This window comes from Procambarus clarkii, chromosome 21 (assembly GCF_040958095.1).
Source record: "Procambarus clarkii isolate CNS0578487 chromosome 21, FALCON_Pclarkii_2.0, whole genome shotgun sequence".
Lineage (NCBI taxonomy): Eukaryota > Metazoa > Arthropoda > Malacostraca > Decapoda > Cambaridae > Procambarus > Procambarus clarkii.
The window spans coordinates 5,537,019-5,558,726 of record NC_091170.1 but is presented as its reverse complement, the minus strand read 5'-3'; the positions used below and the strand labels follow the sequence as shown (position 1 = coordinate 5,558,726).

The following is a 21,708-nucleotide window of genomic DNA, read 5'->3' as shown; positions in this document are numbered from 1 at the left end:
GGTTAGTTCCACCAAGAGGTTCTTTGCAATGTCACCCAGTGCAGGGTTGAGCATTTGCTTGAGGTGGTTGGGTTTTAGTCCTGTGAACCCACCTGCTGATCCTGTAGGGAAGGACATGGCTGCTTTATGAACCACAGATTCAGCCACCCAGAGAGGTTCTGCTCCGGTAGCCCCCACTTGTACAATGTCGTCCTCACGCGGAGCCCTGGGTGGGTGTTTCTCCCTTAGGGCTTGAGCTGTTGCGGCATCTCTGTCGGCAATTGAGTCCTCACTGGTGATGACTCGTATTGCGCCAATAGTGTTTCCTTCTTCTATTTTCTTGGTGACTGATGTTCTGATTTTTGATGTCTCGGATATGCCACTCTTGCTCTTCCTGCCGTGGGTGTTTCTCGCGCGAGTGGGAAGGCGCACCTGGTTGTCCTCCCTGGGAAAATCTATATATCATATATATATATCTATATATCATATATATATCTATATATATATCTATATATATATATATATCTATATATATATATCTATATATATATATCTATATACATATCATATATATATCTATATATATATATATCTATATATCATATAAATCATATACATATATATGTATATATGTCGTAACTAGTAGCCAGAACGCACTTCTCAGCCTACTATGCAAGGCCCGATTTGCCTAATAAGCCAAGTTTTCATGAATTAATTGTTTTTCGACTACCTAACCTACCTAACCTAACCTAACCTAACTTTTTCGGCTACCTAACCTAACCTAACCTATAAAGATAGGTTAGGTTAGGTTAGGTAGGGTTGGTTAGGTTCGGTCATATATCTACGTTAATTTTAACTCCAATAAAGAAAAATTGACCTCATACATAATGAAAAGGGTAGATTTATCATTTCATAAGAAAAAAATTAGAGAAAATATATTAATTCTGGATAACTTGGCTTATTAGGCAAATCAGGCCTTGCATAGTAGGCCGACATATATATATATATGTCGTACCTAGTAGCCAGAACGCACTTCTCAGCCTATTATGCAAGGCCCGATTTGCCTAATAAGCCAAATTTTCTAGAATTAATAAATTTTCTCTATTTTCTTTCTTATGAAATGATAAAGCTACCCATTTCATTATGTATGAGGTCAATTGCTTTTTATTGGAGTTAAAATTAACGTAGATATATGACCGAACCTAACCAACCCTACCTAACCTAACCTAACCTATCTTTATAGGTTAGGTTAGGTTAGGCAGCCGAAAAAGTTAGGTTAGGTTAGGTTAGGTAGGTTAGGTAGTCGAAAAAACATTAATTTATGAAAACTTGGCTTATTAGGCAAATCGGGCCATGTATAGTAGGCTGAGAAGTGCGTTCTGGCTACTAGGTACGACATATATATATATATATATATATATATATATATATATATATATATATATATATATATATATATATATATATATATACATATATATATATATATATATATATATATATATATATATATATATATATGTCGTACCTAGTAGCCAGAACTCACTTCTGAGCCTACTAGGCAAGGCCGGATTTGCCTAATAAGCCAAGTTTTCATGAATTAATTGCTTTTCGACTACCTAACCTACCTAACCTAACCTAACCTAACTTTTTCGGCTACCTAACCAAACCTAACCTATAAAGATAGGTTAGGTTAGGTTAGGTAGGGTTGGTTAGGTTCGGTCATATATCTACGTTAATTTTAACTCCAATAAAAAAAAAGTGACCTCTTACATAATGATATGGGTTGCTTTATCATTTCATAAGAAAAAAATTTGAGAAAATATATTAATTCATGAAAACTTGGCTTATTAGGCAAATCGGGCCTTGCATTGTAGGCTGAAAAGTGAGTTCTGGCTACTAGGTACGACATATATATATATATATATATATAAGTAGTATATTCTGTGCCAGATAGGCGCACTTAACAAACAATGGGGGGTACTTATCAGACAATGGAATCAGAGGCGGGGAGCCAGATAGGCCCACTTATCGGACAAAAGGAATCAGAAGCGGGGTGACAGATAGACCCACCTCAAATTGTAGTCTACGGTGTGCCCCCACCACATGTCACTTACACTGTGTCATCTCCGTTTAAACACTACACTCATTATAAATATATAGGACTAATTAAGGATATATATATATATTCGAACAAGTCTGAATGGCCCCTCCCTTACATGGGAGTATTTAAGGAGTATTAAATTATAAATCCTCCCCCTCCCCCAAAGGTTAAAAAAAACATCAAATAATTTATTAAATGCTTTATTAGGTAAAAACTACAAAATGTATAAGTAATTATGTTAGTTAATAATTGTAGTTTACAGAGTGCTCTTGCCATATTTCACTTACTACAGCTCTACCCCTCCCCTCCCTATCCCACACCCCCATCCTCGTCTGAGTAGAATTGTGACGATTCCTCATCAGTGAAGAGTGGGGGAAGGTCTTGAGCCCCATCCCCCCCCCTCTCTTGGGGGGGTGGGGTGAGTTGGGTGGACACCTTTTGGCTGAGTTTCCTCCTCTCTCTCATCGGAAGTGTTCTGGAAAGAGATGGGGGAAATAATTTATAGTGATTAAAGGTTTTTTATATAATTATATATTTTATTAGAAAAATATTATATTTTTCTCTAAGAACAACTAGTACATACCTCTCCCCCTGCAGGAGCGGCCTTGTGTCCTCTACAGCAGGCGTCGTCAATTAGACTACGTAACAGCATCTTGTTTGGGGCAGACCCCCCACGTAGAATTACTACTCTACAAATGTGGACGGGTCCCAAGAACTGCACTGGAGAAAAACATAAGAGGTGAAATAGAGGATATACAAACTTTTTTTTTATTGAGGGAAATAAAACATAAAATAAATCTATTAGCAGAAAGATAGGGTAATACTAACCAGGTCCTTCAAGGACTTCAATCTTCCCCGCAGGTGTTTTTTGAGAGACACCTCCCATTTCGTAGGAGGAAGACAGTCTTCTGAGGGGGGTGGGTGGGGGAGAGGGGTTTTTATAGGAGGCTACACCCCTTGTTAGGTAGGTTGCCTAGCTAACAAAAATATTCTCTACACCACCTATAAGAACCAACCCCTATACCTCTACAAAATGTCCTAACACAATGATGTTTCATAGGAAAATATCGTCTTGCATAAGCAAGGGCTCGTTTATCATTTAATTTTAAAGTAATGCTTGAAAATACATTATGTAAGTAGTGTACTGTTGAAGGCAACCCCAGGTGGCTCACCCTATGAACGAACATGACGCAATACAGTCCACAGGCGAGAGTAAAATCACTCTGGAGTCTGTAGCGCATTCCAAACACCTTTCTTATTTTGTTAGTTTTAATAAATCCTTGAAAATGACGTCCGTAAGTAACTGGCGATATTGCATAACTATCAAAAAAAAACATCCGATGATTAACTTTATCAACATAAATTCCTACCCAATGTCCCATAGTGATTCTGCTATTTGAAGGTAAAATATTAGTTATGAAAACAATAGGTTTTCTTGAAGATATATTTAAATGTTCTATCTCATCAGCATTATAACAACCTAGGTAGAGTGTTCGATCCCCTAGATTATTTTTTAAATTAATATTTATATCGTAACAATTCATTATGTTTTTTTACGCTCGCACGTCACACAGAACAGTTCTCTGCCCATCGATGGATAGTACCCCGGTCGTTTCCCCAAACAGTAAAACCAGCCTGTTATATGTAACACCCCCACCAAATTCAAGCTCCATACGCAAGTTGCCAGATTTCTCCACAGGGAGGGAATCTTTTGTTTGAATGGTGGTTAAGTCAAAGGCGAATATTGATCTTCCCTTATTAAAAGAGTCATAGGCCAGTAGTGAATCACGCTCTAAGCCTAATGTCTTCAAAGTTTCATAATAAAGGCGGGAATAATGGTTATCGAAATCGCCACCAATTCGGTAAATTGCATTATTGTTCAAATACATAGCAATACTTTTCAGCTTTGCATTTTCAAAATATAATCCATTACCTTGGTGAAGACCGGCGAAATAATTCATTGGAACGATTATCATGTATATCTTGTGTGGAATTACTTGCGCCCATGGTTGATCAATTAAGAGACTAGTTTGATTCCCTGCTAGAACATATGTTTTAGAAATGGTTCTATTGAAAGTATAGGTTATGGGGTCGGGGGATGCTAACAGTGAGCTGTTTAAGGCCAGGTAAGCACTTGGGTAGGGGAACACCCGCGTCACCCATAACTTAGCATAATCCATATGCAGGCGATACTTAGAGCCATCGTCCACGCTTGTATTTAGGACCCAGGCATGGGGGGAGAGCTCCAATCTTAGTCGCATATCTATATTATCTAATATGTATTGGTCTAGGGATGATATATCCAATAGGAGGGGGAAACACATCGACAAACCTTTACTTTTTAAATCACCCATAAATTTTTTATCCTTGGCGGTTGCTCCAGTAAAATAAGTATTTGTAAACTCATTAGTGATTATACCGTCGTCATCTCTCCAGTCCCTACGAAAGCCTCCAATTCTCCCCAAGGAAGACATTTTTGATGGAGGCATGGAGGTAATTAATTTAATAAACGACCAATAATTAAAATTAGTATTTGTTTCAACTACCTGCTCTCCTAAAAACACCTGAACACCTTTAAACATGGTATTTGACAACCCATTCACAAATTCCACATGGTCATCCTCTTCCAATTTTGTGGTATCGTCATCTTTCGTTAAAGATACCTTAAAATCTATAACAATATTAGCTAGATCTAAGAAGGCGCCCTGGGTTCCAGGGATGCGGAATTCTAAGTAATTATCCCGCAAACGTTGATTAATGGGGAGGTTGACAGGTAGAACGTCTATTTGCTGCGTAGAGGCAATTGAACTCTCCACATTACGTATTCTGTTACTTCTAGGAAATTGGTCAATAATACTGGAACTATAATATTCTAGTGGTATTTTGACCCCAGCTCCGCTAGGCTCCCCCATGATCCCTCCGAAAGTTGAAGTATGACTGCTTACGTTAGCGAAAACACATCATTTTTATACCCAAGGCCTCGTTTACATTTTTTATTTTTATTTTTTCGCCTAGAGAGTCTTTTAATTTTACCTCCCATTACCAATTTCTTTCCCACACTCTTAAGAGCATCAATACCGTGAGTTCTCAGAGCACTTTTTACATCCCGTTTACCACTGCTTAAATCACCAAGGACATTTTTCCCAAAATCGATGGCGCTAGGTGTTACAGCTTTCATGAAAAATGGTATGGCCCGTCGAGCAATACCAGCCAAGGTCCCAAAGAAACCTCCACCAGATCTGAGATAAGGCGCTTGGAATGTGCGTATGTCATTCATCGCCCCCCCTCTCATCCCATGTCTCCTAGGGGGAGGTGCGAATATCTCCCCGAACTCCCCCTGGGAGGGTGGGTGGAACGGTATTCGCATTCTGAGGTCTCTTCCTATAATAACCTAAGTCTAGGCTAAACACTTCTTTATATATATGTTGCTATACCTTAGGGCGGATATGTAAGACCGCCGTAACCGACCTCCCATCTTCAAAACTAACCATTCGACCAAACTGATCTGTTATTTTAATGCTAACTTTCTCCAACGTGTTAGTGTTTAATGTTTTGTACACTAGAGGGTGAGCCCCTCTAGAATATGAGTCATGATAATTGATTGCATCTAAGATATTTACAATCTGCCCTCCGTATCGTTCAGGCTCGATGACGTCACTATAAATGAGTAAATAGTCACAACACCCGTCAATGTCTGGGGGCGATAAGGCCACAGTCTTGGAGGCTGACGTAATGTCATCTGTTTTTGCTCGATAAATGGTGTATTTGCGACTGCTGTCAAAACCAAGTACATTAGCTATTCTGTGTTTAAATTGAAAGCTGAGAGAATTTAATGAGCCAGTACTTCCACTGTTAAGAGTTGAAGCTAGTAATACCCTCTCTACAGATTGGTCATAGGTGAGGATTGGTTCTTTATCTGAGAAGTATATTTTGAAATCATCCCTAAAGCTAAGCTGCATGTCGGTTGTTATTTGTCGACTAACCACGTCTGTAATGAATTTGATGTTTCTTGATAATATGTTGGTTTTTGGGTGGAAGGTGTATATGAGGTGTTCTGGACTCTTAGAAAGAGTTCCACGTTTAAAAGTGGCATAGATATCTATACCAGAGTCCTCCTCATCTTTGATGATGGCATTAATTCGCCTGGGGAGGAGTATGTTGACTAAAGCCACTTCATGTTTAATGGAAGGGTTTAAATGTAGTGTTGGGATGGTGTTTGTAAATGCTGAACTCGTGTTGTTGTAAATATCTCCTTGATCGAGACTGGTAAGATATATGTAATGTTCTTCCCCCATTGTCCCGTTATGTACTGAAAGGCCAATATACAGGGGATGGGTTTTTGTAAGAAGGGAGAAAATAAACAACATAACTTATATTTTATTTTATTAAACTACTTAAAGAACTACAACAGGTGAAGATTCCCACACATTTTTTAAGAATAGTGATTAACCACTCCCCCCTCGCTACTACTACTGCTGGCTGCTGCTACCTCCACTGCTGCTTCCGCCGGGGCTACTGTAGCTGCCACTACCTCATCTTCTTTACTGGAGTGGTGGTTACAGCTTTCGTTGTTTTTTCGGGGGGAGGATAACAGGAATATTTCCTGCGACTCTCCATCGAGGATGGAGTCGATACGGCGATTCGCCCCCGTTTCAAAGTCGAGGAGTGGCTCAATCCTCCGTTTAACTGAGGTTGACGTTGTAGGGGGCGGTGGAGAGGTGGCGGTGGAGGTGGAGCCGTATTCCTGAGAGTGTTTCTTCTTCCTGGGTGTGGCTGGTGGTGCTGGAGGAGTAGAACGAGAAGAGGTTCTTGGTGTGGTACCACCCTCTCCCACCACGGCGTCGAGCGTTATAGTAAGATTATCAGCACTTGGGTCGTCGAACGGGAGGGGTGCCACTGATGGGGTAACAGCGGCAGGTCGTTTGAGGATGACTAATTCTTTGTTGACTTTGGCGAGTTCTTGATGAAGAGAGAGCAGCATGGGTCCAATGTCCTTGTGCCAGTTGACCATACCGTCGCGGGAAGCCCCTAAGCCGTAGGGTACCACTAGTCGAGTCATGGTTGGGGTTGCCGCCATTAAATTGCCCACCTTTGTTAGGCTCGTCTTGAGCCAGTATCTGCGATTCTTGGCGGTATCCAGGGTGACATTAGTGACGTAGTGAGTGTCGGCGGAAGTCTGCACTTGTTCCTGGGCTATTGGGTTTGACTCGAAGGGGGCTCCTGCCCCGAATGCAGAAATCAACCCCACAAAAGTGGGCCTGAAGTAAAGGACGGGCTCCTCTATGAGATCTTGTCCGTCGGAGGGGAGAGGGGCTATCTTCACAACAATGTCCCCCGGGGTAGACCGACAACGAATTATTGCCCTATTGGCATTACCCAGTCCTTCACGTTCCACACGGGCGTAGGAGAACGTCTTCCAGATGACGGAAGCCAGTCCATAGGGTCGCACAACAGCAGCTGCCAGATCGTAGATGATGACGTCCCCCACCCCAAAGGCGTGGGAGTCAGTGATATCGTCGCTGACGGTCTTGATACAAGCCAGAGACATGGTGAGAGGGCGGGTGTGGGGAGCTCGTCGTCGTCAACTGTAGTATAGTGTTCCAGGAGCGGCGGTGGGCGACCTTTAAATACACCTGTGACCCACCTGGGGGGAGAGGGGTGAAGGGGTGTGGGGTAGAGATCACCTTATGTGCCCATAGACACTCCGCCCAGACTCAAAGGCTGTAATCATATCACGATGTTGGAAGGTTAATTTTTCCATCTGCCAAATCTCTGTCTGGATCTCCTGAGATGAATACTCCTCATACCTTTTCACCGTTTCTCCAAATGACTTAAAAAACCGTTCTGGGGGAGCACTCAACACAAGACGGTCATAACAATCCCATAAGGCATATATCAATCTACTTTTGTGTTCGACAAACTTGTAGTAACGTTGAGTAGCAACCAAACGCTTCAATAGGGGAGATTTTTCTCCCTCCTCTACTGCCGCAGGGGGGGTAGAAGCTCTCTCCATGGTGGATACACAACTGAATATAAAGTCGTTTAAGATGTGCTTCATATAGGTTTTTTTTCAATACGGTTCCCAATGGGGTCTCCTATGGATACCCCTACCCCCTTTTAACTGTGATCTTGCGCGAGAATTACGTATAAAGGATGGGTCTACACCAGCCACCTTCAGTAAAATCCTTACATCTGCCTTGTCACCCGTCCTAAATTGTCCCTTAGTAAAGGCTATAGTTTTAATTATATCTAAAATATTTAAATTTTGCACAGGCTTTAATAAATTCCCGCGACTATCCCATACCACCTGTTGACTGTTTTGTTCAAACATGTTCAATAATGTTTTGACGTGGGGAATTTCCCCTATTTTAAAATACACATTTATTAAGTTGTCCAGACTTGGGTTTTGGGGTGTGGTGGTGGTGGCTTTGTGGCGAGTGGGCCCAGCAACAGCTACCCGCATCTCAGGCGGTAGAATGGAATGTATCCTTTTTTTTATTTGTTTTTTTAAAGGGCGACGGTCGCACCTGTCCCGCGTTTTTTGTTGAAAGAAGCCCGCGGCGGCGGGCACCTGCGCGGCGGCCGGCGCTGCGGGGGGGCGGGCAATATCTTTTAAAGGTTGTCTGACCAGTCCCCCCTGTCTGGTAGGGCTATATCGTTCAAAGGAGCTACCGTGGCAACACCGTCCACAAGTTGTTGTTGCTGGAGGGGGTGTGGGGGGAGTGTCCACTCCCCCCACGCCATCATCACCACCGCTAGAGTCACAGCCAAGGTGCTTACAGCCGCCACCAACATTATTAGCCGAATTGTCCCATTTGCTTTCGTTTTTTAAAGAGAAGGACTTATTTCCACCTCTACCACTGGTGGAAGAGGGTGGAGCCACCTCATTAAGAGGCGATGGAGTACTCTCGTTTTTATTAAATAAATATTTTTCGGCAACGAGTCGTGGTACTAGGCAATATTCTTTCACCATTTTTTTCTCTTCTTACGTAATTACTTAATTAGAGAGGAAATTAACGATACAGCCAAAGGTAACAGAGCTGCCAATATAGCACCACCTCTCCTAGAGGTTAAAATGATTTTCTTTTTGTACAATGGAGTTTTCTTACGCGCCACAGAACGAATGTCTTTCTGATACCTCTGTAGTCCATTAATTATCTGAGGTTGAACTGGGATGTTTCGTTTCAGAAAATTGGCAAAAATTTCACAAATTGATTCAATTTCCTGTCGTTTTAAAGCCTTGATTAGTTTATTCCGCTTCTTGGGTGATAAATTGTTTAATAAAAATAACAGTTGATGGTGTTTCTCTACGAGAGAGTCCTGATGAACTGTCATTTTTTTTTTCAAAATTTGACGATGTCTTGAGCTTTAATCCAGCAATTGCTGGAATCTGGGTACCCTCTCCACTTGACGAAATATTCTCTGTGTCCTTTCGATGTCTTCCTAGACTGTAATATCGTTATGGGGAAATAGTCTGGAAGCGTTGTTGAAATCAATTCTTGCTCATAAAACATACCACTGATCGGCTCGTTGGTTAAATCTTTGACTTTATAGGTTGGAATTGGTTGTGTTCTATCGATATGAGACACTTGAAATATTTCTTCTGTATTTTGGGGCCAAAAGCCCTTGTGAAATGTATTCCTTCGCTTTGCTAGTCGTACATACTGCCCAACCTGCAGTTGTGGACTGATGGAAGTTATGGGGTGGTCATTGTTTAAATACATGACCTTAAACTGTCTTCGTATATCTTCAATGTTTTGCAACTTATGGATGGCATGTGGAGTATTTTTTAGTATTCTGTGGAAAGTGTGGTTGTATACATTCACAACTTTTGGAAGGATGTGAATGTATTGTAAAGAATTAGCCTGGGTCATATAATGATACAGTTTATGTTTTAAAGTTTTGATGGCCCGCTCCACTATACTAGATTTCATTTCCGAAAATACACTATATAACTTAATATTTTTCTTATTCAGATAATTTTGAACAGTCCTGTTGTAAAATTCTCTACCTCGGTCGGTGAATATTCGTCTTACCCCGTGAAACTGAGAGGTTTCCTCTAACACCTTCTTTAGGGCAGCTACCACCTCTGTTGAATTTTTTGTTTTTAAAGTTTGAGTCTGCATTAGGCGAGAATAAACATCGACACAAATCAAAATATATTTTACACCACTATTGTATTTTTGTAAACTACAAAAGTCTCCCAAATCACAGGCAATTATGGTGCGGGGTTTAGGAGCTAATATTTTTCGCCGAGGAAATCTAACTAAATTTCTTCTGTGTAATGTGTAAGATCGTTCCCCACGGAGAAATTCCCTCACATCTGCAATACTGATGCTGGTGTCTTTAAGTCTGGCAGCCTTATACAATTTTTGAATTGATCCTGTGAAACCACCCGGGGTAGAAATGTCATTGTAGATGGAGGTAAGAATTGACCGTTTCTGCGTCGTTAAAGGCATTTTTTTGTTTTTTGTTTTGTTCACATATGATAAACAATTTCACACTGGTCTTCATTGACAACCCCCGTTCGTAGTTGTAATGTCTCAGGAACTGTCAGATCAACCAATAAATAGCCATACTCTCTCTGGGATATTGCCCGTCGGTATATTTCGACGAAATTATTAATAGTTTTCCGCCCATATAACTGTCCACTTAAAATTTCAAGTTGGGTTATGTCTCTCTGCTTCATTAATATATAATGGGTACAATTCAGAGTTATTGTCCTAGCATATTTCCCCTGGGGAAACAAATTTTGACTAATTAGAATTACAGAAATATTATCGTGTCTGCCTCGGGTGAAGATATTGGCTATAATTGGACTCTGAATGGCTTCCAGGTATAAGTCATCAATTATATACAAAACTGACTCATTTGAAAAAGGATTCTTATACTCTAAAGGGTTAATCAGCCCTTGGGAGAGAGTAACCTTTTTTTGCAAAATGGGGTTCTTTGAAATAGGATGATCAGTATTATTTGCAGTTGACACTATAATTTTTGAGAATTTCCCGTGGTATTTAACACATAAATTTACCACCAGGCTAGTTTTCCCAGAATTGCTAAATCCAGCTACAAATATTCTCGCCGGTTGATGAAAAATATTAAGTTGGTCGTCTGTGGCAGAAGTACACTCCTCCATATTTTCCTCATAAATGATCCAATTACCTGTGGGACAGCCACTTATATATATGTATATATATATATATATATATATATATATATATATATATATATATATATATATATATATATATATATATATGAGAGTGGGTGAGTGTGAGTGAGAGTGTGAGTGAGAGTGTGAGTGTGAGTGTGAGTGAGTGTGTGTGTGTGTGTGTGTGAGTGTGTGTGAGTGAGTGTGTGTGTGTGTGTGTGTGTGTGTGTGTGTGTGTGTGCGAGAGTGAGAGTGTGAGCATGTATTCACCCCAAGGAGCGCCACCCTCCTCAGGACAAAGGCGCCCCTACCTGGGTTTTTGGGGCTCCCATTGAGATGACCTCCAGACGAGAGAAAAAAAAAGTTCTCTATAGCAAGTCTAATCCTTCTCTTTCACACAGGAGCTGTGAGATGTTGCATGTATTGTGTATTCACCCTCCAAGGGGTACCACCCTCCTCAGACCATAAACAGCCTACCTGGGTTTTTTTTTGCTCAACTCCCATAGAGATGACCGCCAGACGAGAAAAAAAGTTCCCCATAGCAACCCTAACCCTTCTCTTTCACACGACGGGGGGAGGGGTTGTGAGGTATTGTATGTGGCAACACCGCCCCCCACTTGATCATCAAATATAAGGACACCACACGCCCCTCCTTCAGTTAGTTAGTATACATACAGTTTGTGTTGAAACCTTCCACTCCCCATCCCCGTCTAGACTAACATGTAAGTAAATTAATATCTATTTCATATTTGGAGATATATAAATAAATATATATATATATATATATATATATATATATATATATATATATATATATATATATATATATATATATATATATATATATATATATATATATATATATATATATATAAGAGAGAGTGGGGGTGTTTTGAGAGAGGGAGAATATATATATATATATATATATATATATATATATATATATATATATATATATATATATATATATATATATATATATAAATATATATAAGAGAAAGAGGGGTGTTTTGAGTGGGAGAGAATATATAATTATTTATTTTATATATTTTTTTTTCCTAGGAGTGGGGGATAATGTCACTCCCAGGTGATATTTGCAACATTTGTGGTTGGAGCTCATCACCACAATTCGTGCATACAACTTATTGCTGCCTCCGCTGTGGGGAAGCTGTGTGTGTTCAATCTAGTGGAGTTCACAGGAGAACCTGTGGTGGAGGTAAGCCCTTATTTATTTATTTATTCGTATTTATTTCAAATGAGAAATATTGAGATGGTTTCCCCTATCTTCATGGGGGTGTGGGGGCTGTGTGAGTGAGAGTGTGTATATTTATGAGTTATTTCCTTGTTAGGAGGTAAACATCACCGGCCTACCGGAGAGAGTGGTTTTGTATGCCTCATATGTGGTAGCGTCACCTCGAAGCCTCACCCCACTTTCACCTGCAGCAGTTGTGGGGTCACTTTGTGTGAGCACTTGACCTCTGAACATCTACAATCATGTCCCCAAGGTGAGTGAATAAACCCTCTCTCCAGTTTTATTATCTTAAGAAGCTTTCTTGAGGCGTTATGTCATGGGGTTTAGTAGAGTGTGATGGGTGTTGCCTTTTATTATTAATATTATTATTATTGTTATTATTATTATTATTATTATAATTATTATAATTATTATAATTATTTTTCAGGGGTGCTTCAGAGGCAGGTAAAGACATCTCAGGGGCAGGTAGGAGAGGAACTTCACCCCAAAGCCCAACGTAACAATAGCCCCTTAGGTGGTGGCGGGGGTAGACAGCCCTTTGAAAATGGGGGGGAGGAAGAGATGAGTGATGATGGTGGTGATGGTGATGATGATGGCGGTGGTGGTGGTGACATCCCTCAGGCAGGTCCTAGTGGTCTTAGACCCCATGACAACAATCGAGATAGAGATGGAAATTCCTCAGAAGGGGAGGATGTTATAGACATCCCTCACTTAATTAATAGGGTGGGGGCCCTGGGCGATCTCTTTACTAGAATGGAATATTCCATCCCCCCAGCCTTTGCCACAGATCCTGTAGGTCTTCTAAGCAACTTTAGAGAACTATTCTCTAACGAAATAGAGAATTACATGAATTCTCTGGGGGGTCATGGCAATTTTACTTCATCATTCAAAATCCTCCTTGAAGTGAAGGTTACACTTTTAAAGCAACGTCTCACAGAAGATGATGACTATAGGGAACACTTCATAACGACACCTGCTAGGCTGGTAACTCTTGAGGAGGTGGGTGATCTTATTGATAGTTGGGTGGGTTATATGATTACACGTCTGGAGGATCTCCTTTCAGAAACAGAGGGGAGTGGTTTTATATTATTTAATGTTGATTTCCTCAAAATCGTTATCTGTAATGGTAGTGTAAGGTCAGTTTTGGGGGATTATGTCCCTTATCCCCCCTTTTTAAGGGGCCGACACGAGGTCTTCAACCCAAACCCAAATGGTAACAATGGAACATGCATTATTCAATGCATTGCCGCTTTTCGGGCGTCACAACAAGGATGGAAATGGAAACGTATAGGAAGACTTGTAGAGTCTCACTCTAGGGTTAGGAAAATGGTCAAATACGAGCAATTATCTTTCCCTCTCTCATGGGAGGATATCTCTAAATTGGAAAATAGGAATAAACTCTCCATTTTTTTGTATTCAATTCACAAACATACAGACGGTGCCTATCACGTCTCTCTTTGTCGTCGTGGTAGCAGACAGTACTCAGACATAGTTCCATTATTATTATTGGGGGAGTCTCATGTAAGTCTTATTAAAGACTTAAATAAATTTTTACGGAACTTTACCCGCAGCCACAGGCGAAAGACAGTCTTCTGTAGAAGCTGTCTTTCTGAATATCAAAATTCTAGTGAGCTGTCTCACCATTCTGTTTCCTGCGACATCACGCAGAAAATGATTTATCCCCAGGAGGGGGACACCCTTCATTTTAAAAATACAGGGAAAGGTTACCCCCCTTCCCATGTAGCTTATTTCGATTTCGAGAGTGTCCTAAGCACTGAGGATTGTCTAGGTTCTGTTACAGCCATACATAGGCCTATAGCATACAGCTATATAATTGTTGATAGGAACCACTCCGTCATTGATAAATTTACTTATTTTGGGGGGGACAGCGTCACTCATTTCATGGAGCGAGTTGCCACCAAATGGGAAATAATCAGATCCACCCTACCCAAATATGAAATAGACATGTCTCTTGAGGATATGGTTCATTTTAGGAGACAGACTCACTGTCAGTTTTGTGAGGCGGTATTTACACCCACCAATTTCAAGGTTCAACATCATGATCACCTTAGGAAAAAACTCAATTATATTGGAGCTCTATGTAATTACTGCAACCTCCGCCACAAGAATGCTCTAGAGAGTTTAGTCCTAATTGCCCACAATATGTCTTATGACATGGGCTTAATTTTGAGGGAGTTTGCCATGGGTTCAAATATTAAGAGCAATATCCTCATGAGGCAGGGGACTAAATATTTTAAGGTAGAAATAGGGAAGCTTAAATTTCTTGATTCACTGGCTTTTATTACGGGCAGTCTTTCGTCCCTAGCAAAAACCCACATTGATTCAGGCAGTCCCTTAACATTCACTCACTCAATGATAGAAGGTTTACCCGAAGAGAGTCACCACCTACTCTTAAAGGGTAAGCAGTTTTTCCCTTATGAATATGCCACAAAAATCAGCTGCTTTAATGATGCAACACTCCCCCCTATTGAAATGTTTTACAGCTCCCTAAACAAATCATCCATCACTTTGGAAGAATATAGTCATTCTAAATTAGTATGGGAGGCTACAGGATGTGAGTCATTAAAGGATTATCTCCTTGTTTATTTAAGGTGTGATGTCGGTTTACTGGCTGACATTTTTACTCACCATAGAGTAATTCTAAATGATATATTTTCCTTAGAGATGACTCACTACTGTAGCCTTCCGGGTTACTCCTATGATTGCTTCTTGAAAAGTAGCAAAATATCGTTGGAGTTAAGTGCAGATGTGACGTTGCACAATCTCATATCACAAAACATACGAGGGGGTTTTACAACTGCAGTTAGGAGTTATGCCAGAGCTAACAACCACTATGTCAACCCATCTTTTAACCCCCAGGAGGATAGGTCTTCTTTCTTACTATACCTCGATTTCAACTCCCTTTACGGGAGTTGTATGACTAAGAAATTACCCTATGGTGGTCTAAGAAGGTTGTCATCTGATGAGATGAACTCCTTCATTAGCGAAGGGAAGATAATGACAGAACAGCCATTCTCTTCTAACAAAGGGTACTGGCTATTAATTGACACCAAACATGTGAGACCTGAAATAGCTAGACTAACAGACGATCTACCCCTTTGTTTACACCATAGGGGAATAAGTATGGAGGATATCTCACCATTTAGTAGGGGACTTCTGGAAACAAACAACATCACACACCTCCCCAAAAAAAACAACAAGTTGGTAGGGGATCATCTCCCAAAGAAACATTATTTCATATCTCTACACCTCTTACAGTTATTTATTGAGATAGGTCTTGAAGTAGGGGCTATTCATGCCATTTATGAGTTCCACCAGTCTGATTTTATGGCAGAATTTGTTAACACCAACGTTAACAATAGAAATGCTTCCACCAGTAACGATAGGAAAACACTCTTCAAATTACTGACGAACAGTGTTTTTGGTAAAACACTACTGAACCCAGCCCGTTATGCCATTGACACCAAACTAGTGACTTCAGCTAGGGTCTTTTTACGAGAGGTGAAGAATCCTCGCTTTAAACGTATGGTGCATTTAGGTGACAATAAATTATTGTCTGTCAGTTCCAGACCATTCATTAAAATTACTCATCCTAATTACATTGGGTTCCAGATTCTTGAGCTAGCAAAATACAGTTTGTACCATTTTTGGTACAGGGTACTTAAGAACCACTATTCAGATAGGGCAGCACTGATATACAGCGATACAGACAGTTTCATCTTCAGTTTAATGACTGAAGATGTCTTTAACAAGATGGGGAAAGAACCCCTTAGATCATGGATCGATACCAGTAACTTCCCTGAAACTCACCCCTTGTATGATCCTTCTAAAAAGGGTGTTTTAGGTCTTTTAAAGTCAGAGGTTTCAGATAGACACATCCTTGAAGTTGTAGCTCTCAAGCCCAAAATGTATAGTTTGCTGTTGCACAACAATTCAAATTCCATTACCGCTAAGGGTATCCCCCGCGCTGTGCAAAGATCTTTAACTCATAGCCATTTTAAAGAAACCCTTCACAACAATTCAGTAGTAAATACTTTTCAATACTACCAAATTAGGAATTTAGGAGGGCAAATGGTCACCACCCATAATACTAAGAGGGGTTTAAGTGCATTTGATGATAAACGCTATTACCTAAATAAATACAAAAGCCTAGGCTATGGCCATCCAGACATACCACCTGACCCCCACCCACCACCTCAACCCAAGGGGTGACCGCTGGAAGTGAAAGTGATGACGTCATCGAGCCACACGGTGAGGAAGGGCGACACCCTTCCAGTGAGAGTGAACGCTATGACGACAGTAGCCCCCTAGGAGAGGAAGTAGAACCACAACACCTCTTTCTCCCTCTGGATGATGACTCATCGTCATCATCACCCCAGGAGGGGGGGGAAGACCCCACAACAGACCTGTGGGCACGGAGGAGGGGTCTAGTTAGACAATATTATGGGGGGGAATTAGATTACGACTACGTTTAAGCCACTATGTACTTTTGTTAATATATTGTATAAAACAAGTGTTATTTCTTTTCACCCACTTTTATTTTGAGTATATATATATCCTATATAGCTCCGGACATATATGCACATAGTCCTGGAGGGGCCATTCAGACTTGTTAGAATATATATATATATCCTTAATTAGTCCTATATATTTATAATGAGTGTAGTGTTTAAACGGAGATGACACAGTGTAAGTGACATGTGGTGGGGGCACACCGTAGACTACAATTTGAGGTGGGTCTATCTGTCACCCCGCTTCTGATTCCTTTTGTCCGATAAGTGGGCCTATCTGGCTCCCCGCCTCTGATTCCATTGTCTGATAAGTACCCCCCATTGTTTGTTAAGTGCGCCTATCTGGCACAGAATATACTACTTATATATATATATATATATATATATATATATATATATATATATATATATATATATATATATATATATATATATATATTTATATATATTAATATATATATATATATATATATTTATATATATATATATATATATATATATATATATATATATATATATATATATATATATATATATATATATATATATATTTATATATATATATGTCGTACCTAGTAGCCAGAACGCACTTCTCAGCCTACTATGCAAGGCCCGATTTGCCTAATAAGCCAAGTTTTCTTGAACTAATGTTTTTTCGACTACCTAACCTACCTAACCTAACCTAACCTAACTTTTTCGGCTACCTAACCTAACCTAACCTATAAAGGTAGGATAGGTTAGGTTAGGTAGGGTCGGTTAGGTTCGGTCATATATCTACGTTAATTTTAACTCCAATAAAAACAATTTTACCTCATACATAATGAAATGGGTAGCTCTATCATTTCATAAGAAAAAAATAGAAAAAATATATTAATTTAGGAAAACTTTGCTTATTAGGCAAATCGGGCCTTGATTAGTAGGCTGAGAAGTGCGTTCTGGCTACTAGGTACGACATATATATAAATATATATATTTATATATATATATTTATATATATATATATATATATATATATATTTACATATATATATATATATATATATATATATATATATATATATATATATATATATATATATATATATATATATATATATATTAGTATATTTTGGTAGCAGTCTTTCCTGTAGACATATATTATTAAATATGACCGAAAAAGTAAGATTAATAATTCTAACACGAATTTTCTCAATCTTTCGTACATTTCGTTTCACTGTTGGAGGTAAATCAAAAATCAATTCTCCAAAATTCATTTTTATTTCTAGTCTGACGCGACACGAGCGCGTTTCGTAAAACTTATTACATTTTCAAAGACTTTAGTTCACAAATACACAACTGAATAGAACTTACGCATCTCCGATATTATATCTACATTTGAGTGAGGTGGAAGGAGTGATGTGGCATTAACACAAGACAGAACAAGATGTGGTATTAATAGGGTATTAATTTCATCAACACAAGACAGAACAAGAGTATTAATAGGGTATTAATTTCATCAACACAAGACAGAACACGAAACAATGGATATTGAATAGAAGTGTTTGTAGAAAGCCTATTGGTCCATATTTCTTGATGCTTCTATATTGGAGCGGAGTCTTGAGGTGGGTAGAATATAGTTGTGCAATAATTGGCTGTTGATTGCTGGTGTTGACTTCTTGATGTGTAGTGCCTCGCAAACGTCAAGCCGCCTGCTATCGCTGTATCTATCGATGATTTCTGTGTTGTTTACTAGGATTTCTCTGGCGATGGTTTGGTTGTGGGAAGAGATTATATGTTCCTTAATGGAGCCCTGTTGCTTATGCATCGTTAAACGCCTAGAAAGAGATGTTGTTGTCTTGCCTATATACTTGGTTTTTTGGAGCTTACAGTCCCCAAGAGGGCATTTGAAGGCATAGACGACGTTAGTCTCTTTTAAAGCGTTCTGTTTTGTGTCTGGAGAGTTTCTCATGAGTAGGCTGGCCGTTTTTCTGGTTTTATAGTAAATCGTCAGTTGTATCCTCTGATTTTTGTCTGTAGGGATAACGTTTCTATTAACAATATCTTTCAGGACCCTTTCCTCCGTTTTATGAGCTGTGGAAAAGAAGTTCCTGTAAAATAGTCTAATAGGGGGTATAGGTGTTGTGTTAGTTGTCTCTTCAGAGGTTGCATGGCTTTTCACTTTCCTTCTTATGATGTCTTCGACGAAACCATTGGAGAAGCCGTTATTGACTAGGACCTGCCTTACCCTACAGAGTTCTTCGTCGACTTGCTTCCATTCTGAGCTGTGGCTGAGAGCACGGTCGACATATGCGTTAACAACACTCCTCTTGTACCTGTCTGGGCAGTCGCTGTTGGCATTTAGGCACATTCCTATGTTTGTTTCCTTAGTGTAGACTGCAGTGTGGAAACCTCCGCCATTTTCCATGACTGTTACATCTAGAAAGGGCAGCTTCCCATCCTTTTCCATCTCGTAAGTGAAACGCAGCACGGAACTCTGCTCAAATGCCTCCTTCAGCTCCTGCAGATGTCTGACATCAGGTACCTGTGTAAAAATGTCGTCAACATACCTGCAGTATATGGCCGGTTTCAAGTTCATGTCGACTAAGACTTTTTGCTCGATGGTACCCATGTAGAAGTTTGCAAACAGGACATCTAGGGGAGAACCCATGGCGACCCCATCTACTTGCTTATACATGTGCCCATCCGGGCTCAAGAAGGGTGCGTCTTTAGTACAAGCTTGGAGTAGTTTCCTCAGAATATTTTCTGGTATGTCAAGAGGAGTACAGGCTGGATCACGATACACTCTGTCGGCTATCATTCCGATTGTCTTGTCCACAGGTACGTTGGTAAACAGCGATTCTACGTCCACCGAGGCTCTTATCCCTGTGGCCCGTGTGCCCCGCAGTAAGTCAACAAATTCCTTTGGAGACTTCAGGCTGAAGGCGCAAGGAACATAAGGAGTCGGCAGGCCGTTGAGTCGCTTCGCCAGTCTGTACGTGGGTGTGGGTATCTGGCTAATGATTGGCCGAAGTGGGTTTCCAGGCTTGTGCGTCTTGCGAGGCACTACACATCAAGAAGTCAACACCAGCAATCAACAGCCAATTATTGCACAACTATATTCTACCCACCTCAAGACTCCGCTCCAATATAGAAGCATCAAGAAATATGGACCAATAGGCTTTCTACAAACACTTCTATTCAATATCCATTGTTTCGTGTTCTGTCTTGTGTTGATGAAATTAATACCCAATTAATACTCTTGTTCTGTCTTGTGTTGATGAAATTAATACCCTATTAATACCACATCTTGTTCTGTCTTGTGTTAATGCCACATCACCCCTTCCACCTCACTCAAATGTAGATATAAAATCGGAGATGCGTAAGTTCTATTCAGTTGTGTATTTGTAAACTAAAGTCTTTGAAAATGTAATAAGTTTTACGAAACGCGCTCGTGTCGCGTCAGACTAGAAATAAAAATGAATTTTGGAGAATTGATTTTTGATTTACCTCCAACAGTGAAGCGAAATGTACGAAAGATTGAGAAAATTCGTGTTAGAATTATTAATCTTACTTTTTCGGTCATATTTAATAATATATGTCTACAGGAAAGACTGCTACCAAAATATACTAATATTAAAACGCACGACCCAGCAGCAAGGAATCAAGCCTTCACGATAAAATATCGCCAGGATCTGATTCGTGATCAGATATACAAGGCAGAGAATGAAATCAAAGACAACAAAACGCAACTACTTCATGCTACAAACGAGTGGAGAAATAGCAACATCGACGATAGTATCCGTACCCGCATTGAGCAACACCTCGACATCCTCACAGACCAACATCACCTCAGCACTGAAACAAGGATTATCAAGAAACTAACAACATTATATGGAGGACCTATGGCAATTCCACGACCAAGAGATGGCTTCCTGAACCTTGCAGGAATTAACCTCACTGAGGACCAAGTCACTCTCCTAAATCTGGGCATAAACTGTCATGTTATGTCCAGACCGAGTGAGATGGCCCGGAAAGTAGAGTTGGAAATTCTGTTGGACGACATATTCGACCTCGAGACACAAAAGAAGGTCACTACCAAAGATACCTTACAAGCAGAACTTATTGCAGAAGGAGGAAAGAATCGAGGCAACTACAGAAGCACCATACTGTCCCCCGAGCTTAAAGCGGCAGCTAAAAGCCTTTGTGAGAACAAGGAGATAGTTGTCAGGAGAGGTGACAAGTCGCCAATATATGTTATTCTTAAAAAAGACGAATATCTGGCGAAAATGAACATCATACTCTCTGACCAAACTAAGTTCCAAAGGGTAACGAAGGACACTACAGCCGAATTAAAAGCAAAGGTCAACAAACTGATCGAAACTGTGAACGCCAAGAAATCCGGACTCCACCTGCCAAAGATCATTGGAGAATATAAACCTGGATATGCGTATGGAAATGTCAAGACGCACAAGCCTGAAACCCACTTCGGCCAATCATTAGCAAGATACCCACACCAACGTACAGACTGGCGAAGCGACTCAACGGCCTGCTGACTCCTTATGTTCCTTGCGCCTTCAGCCTGAAGTCTCCAAAGGAATTTGTTGACTTACTGCGGGGCACACGGGCCACAGGGATAAGGGCCTCGTTGGACGTAGAATCGCTGTTTACCAACGTACCTGTGGACGAGACAATCGGAATGATAGCCGACAGA

General features: G+C 40.2%; 1 long non-coding RNA gene across 1 annotated transcript; it reads right to left on the bottom strand.

The window, feature by feature from the left end:
* Positions 1 to 2,253: 2,253 nt before the first annotated feature.
* LOC138367011 (uncharacterized) lies at positions 2,254 to 3,579 on the bottom strand. Its single transcript, XR_011229283.1, has 3 exons — positions 2,912 to 3,579; positions 2,667 to 2,803; positions 2,254 to 2,558 (listed from the first exon to the last, which is right to left on the bottom strand). It is a non-coding gene; the product is annotated as an uncharacterized lncRNA (long non-coding RNA).
* Positions 3,580 to 21,708: the final 18,129 nt, after the last annotated feature.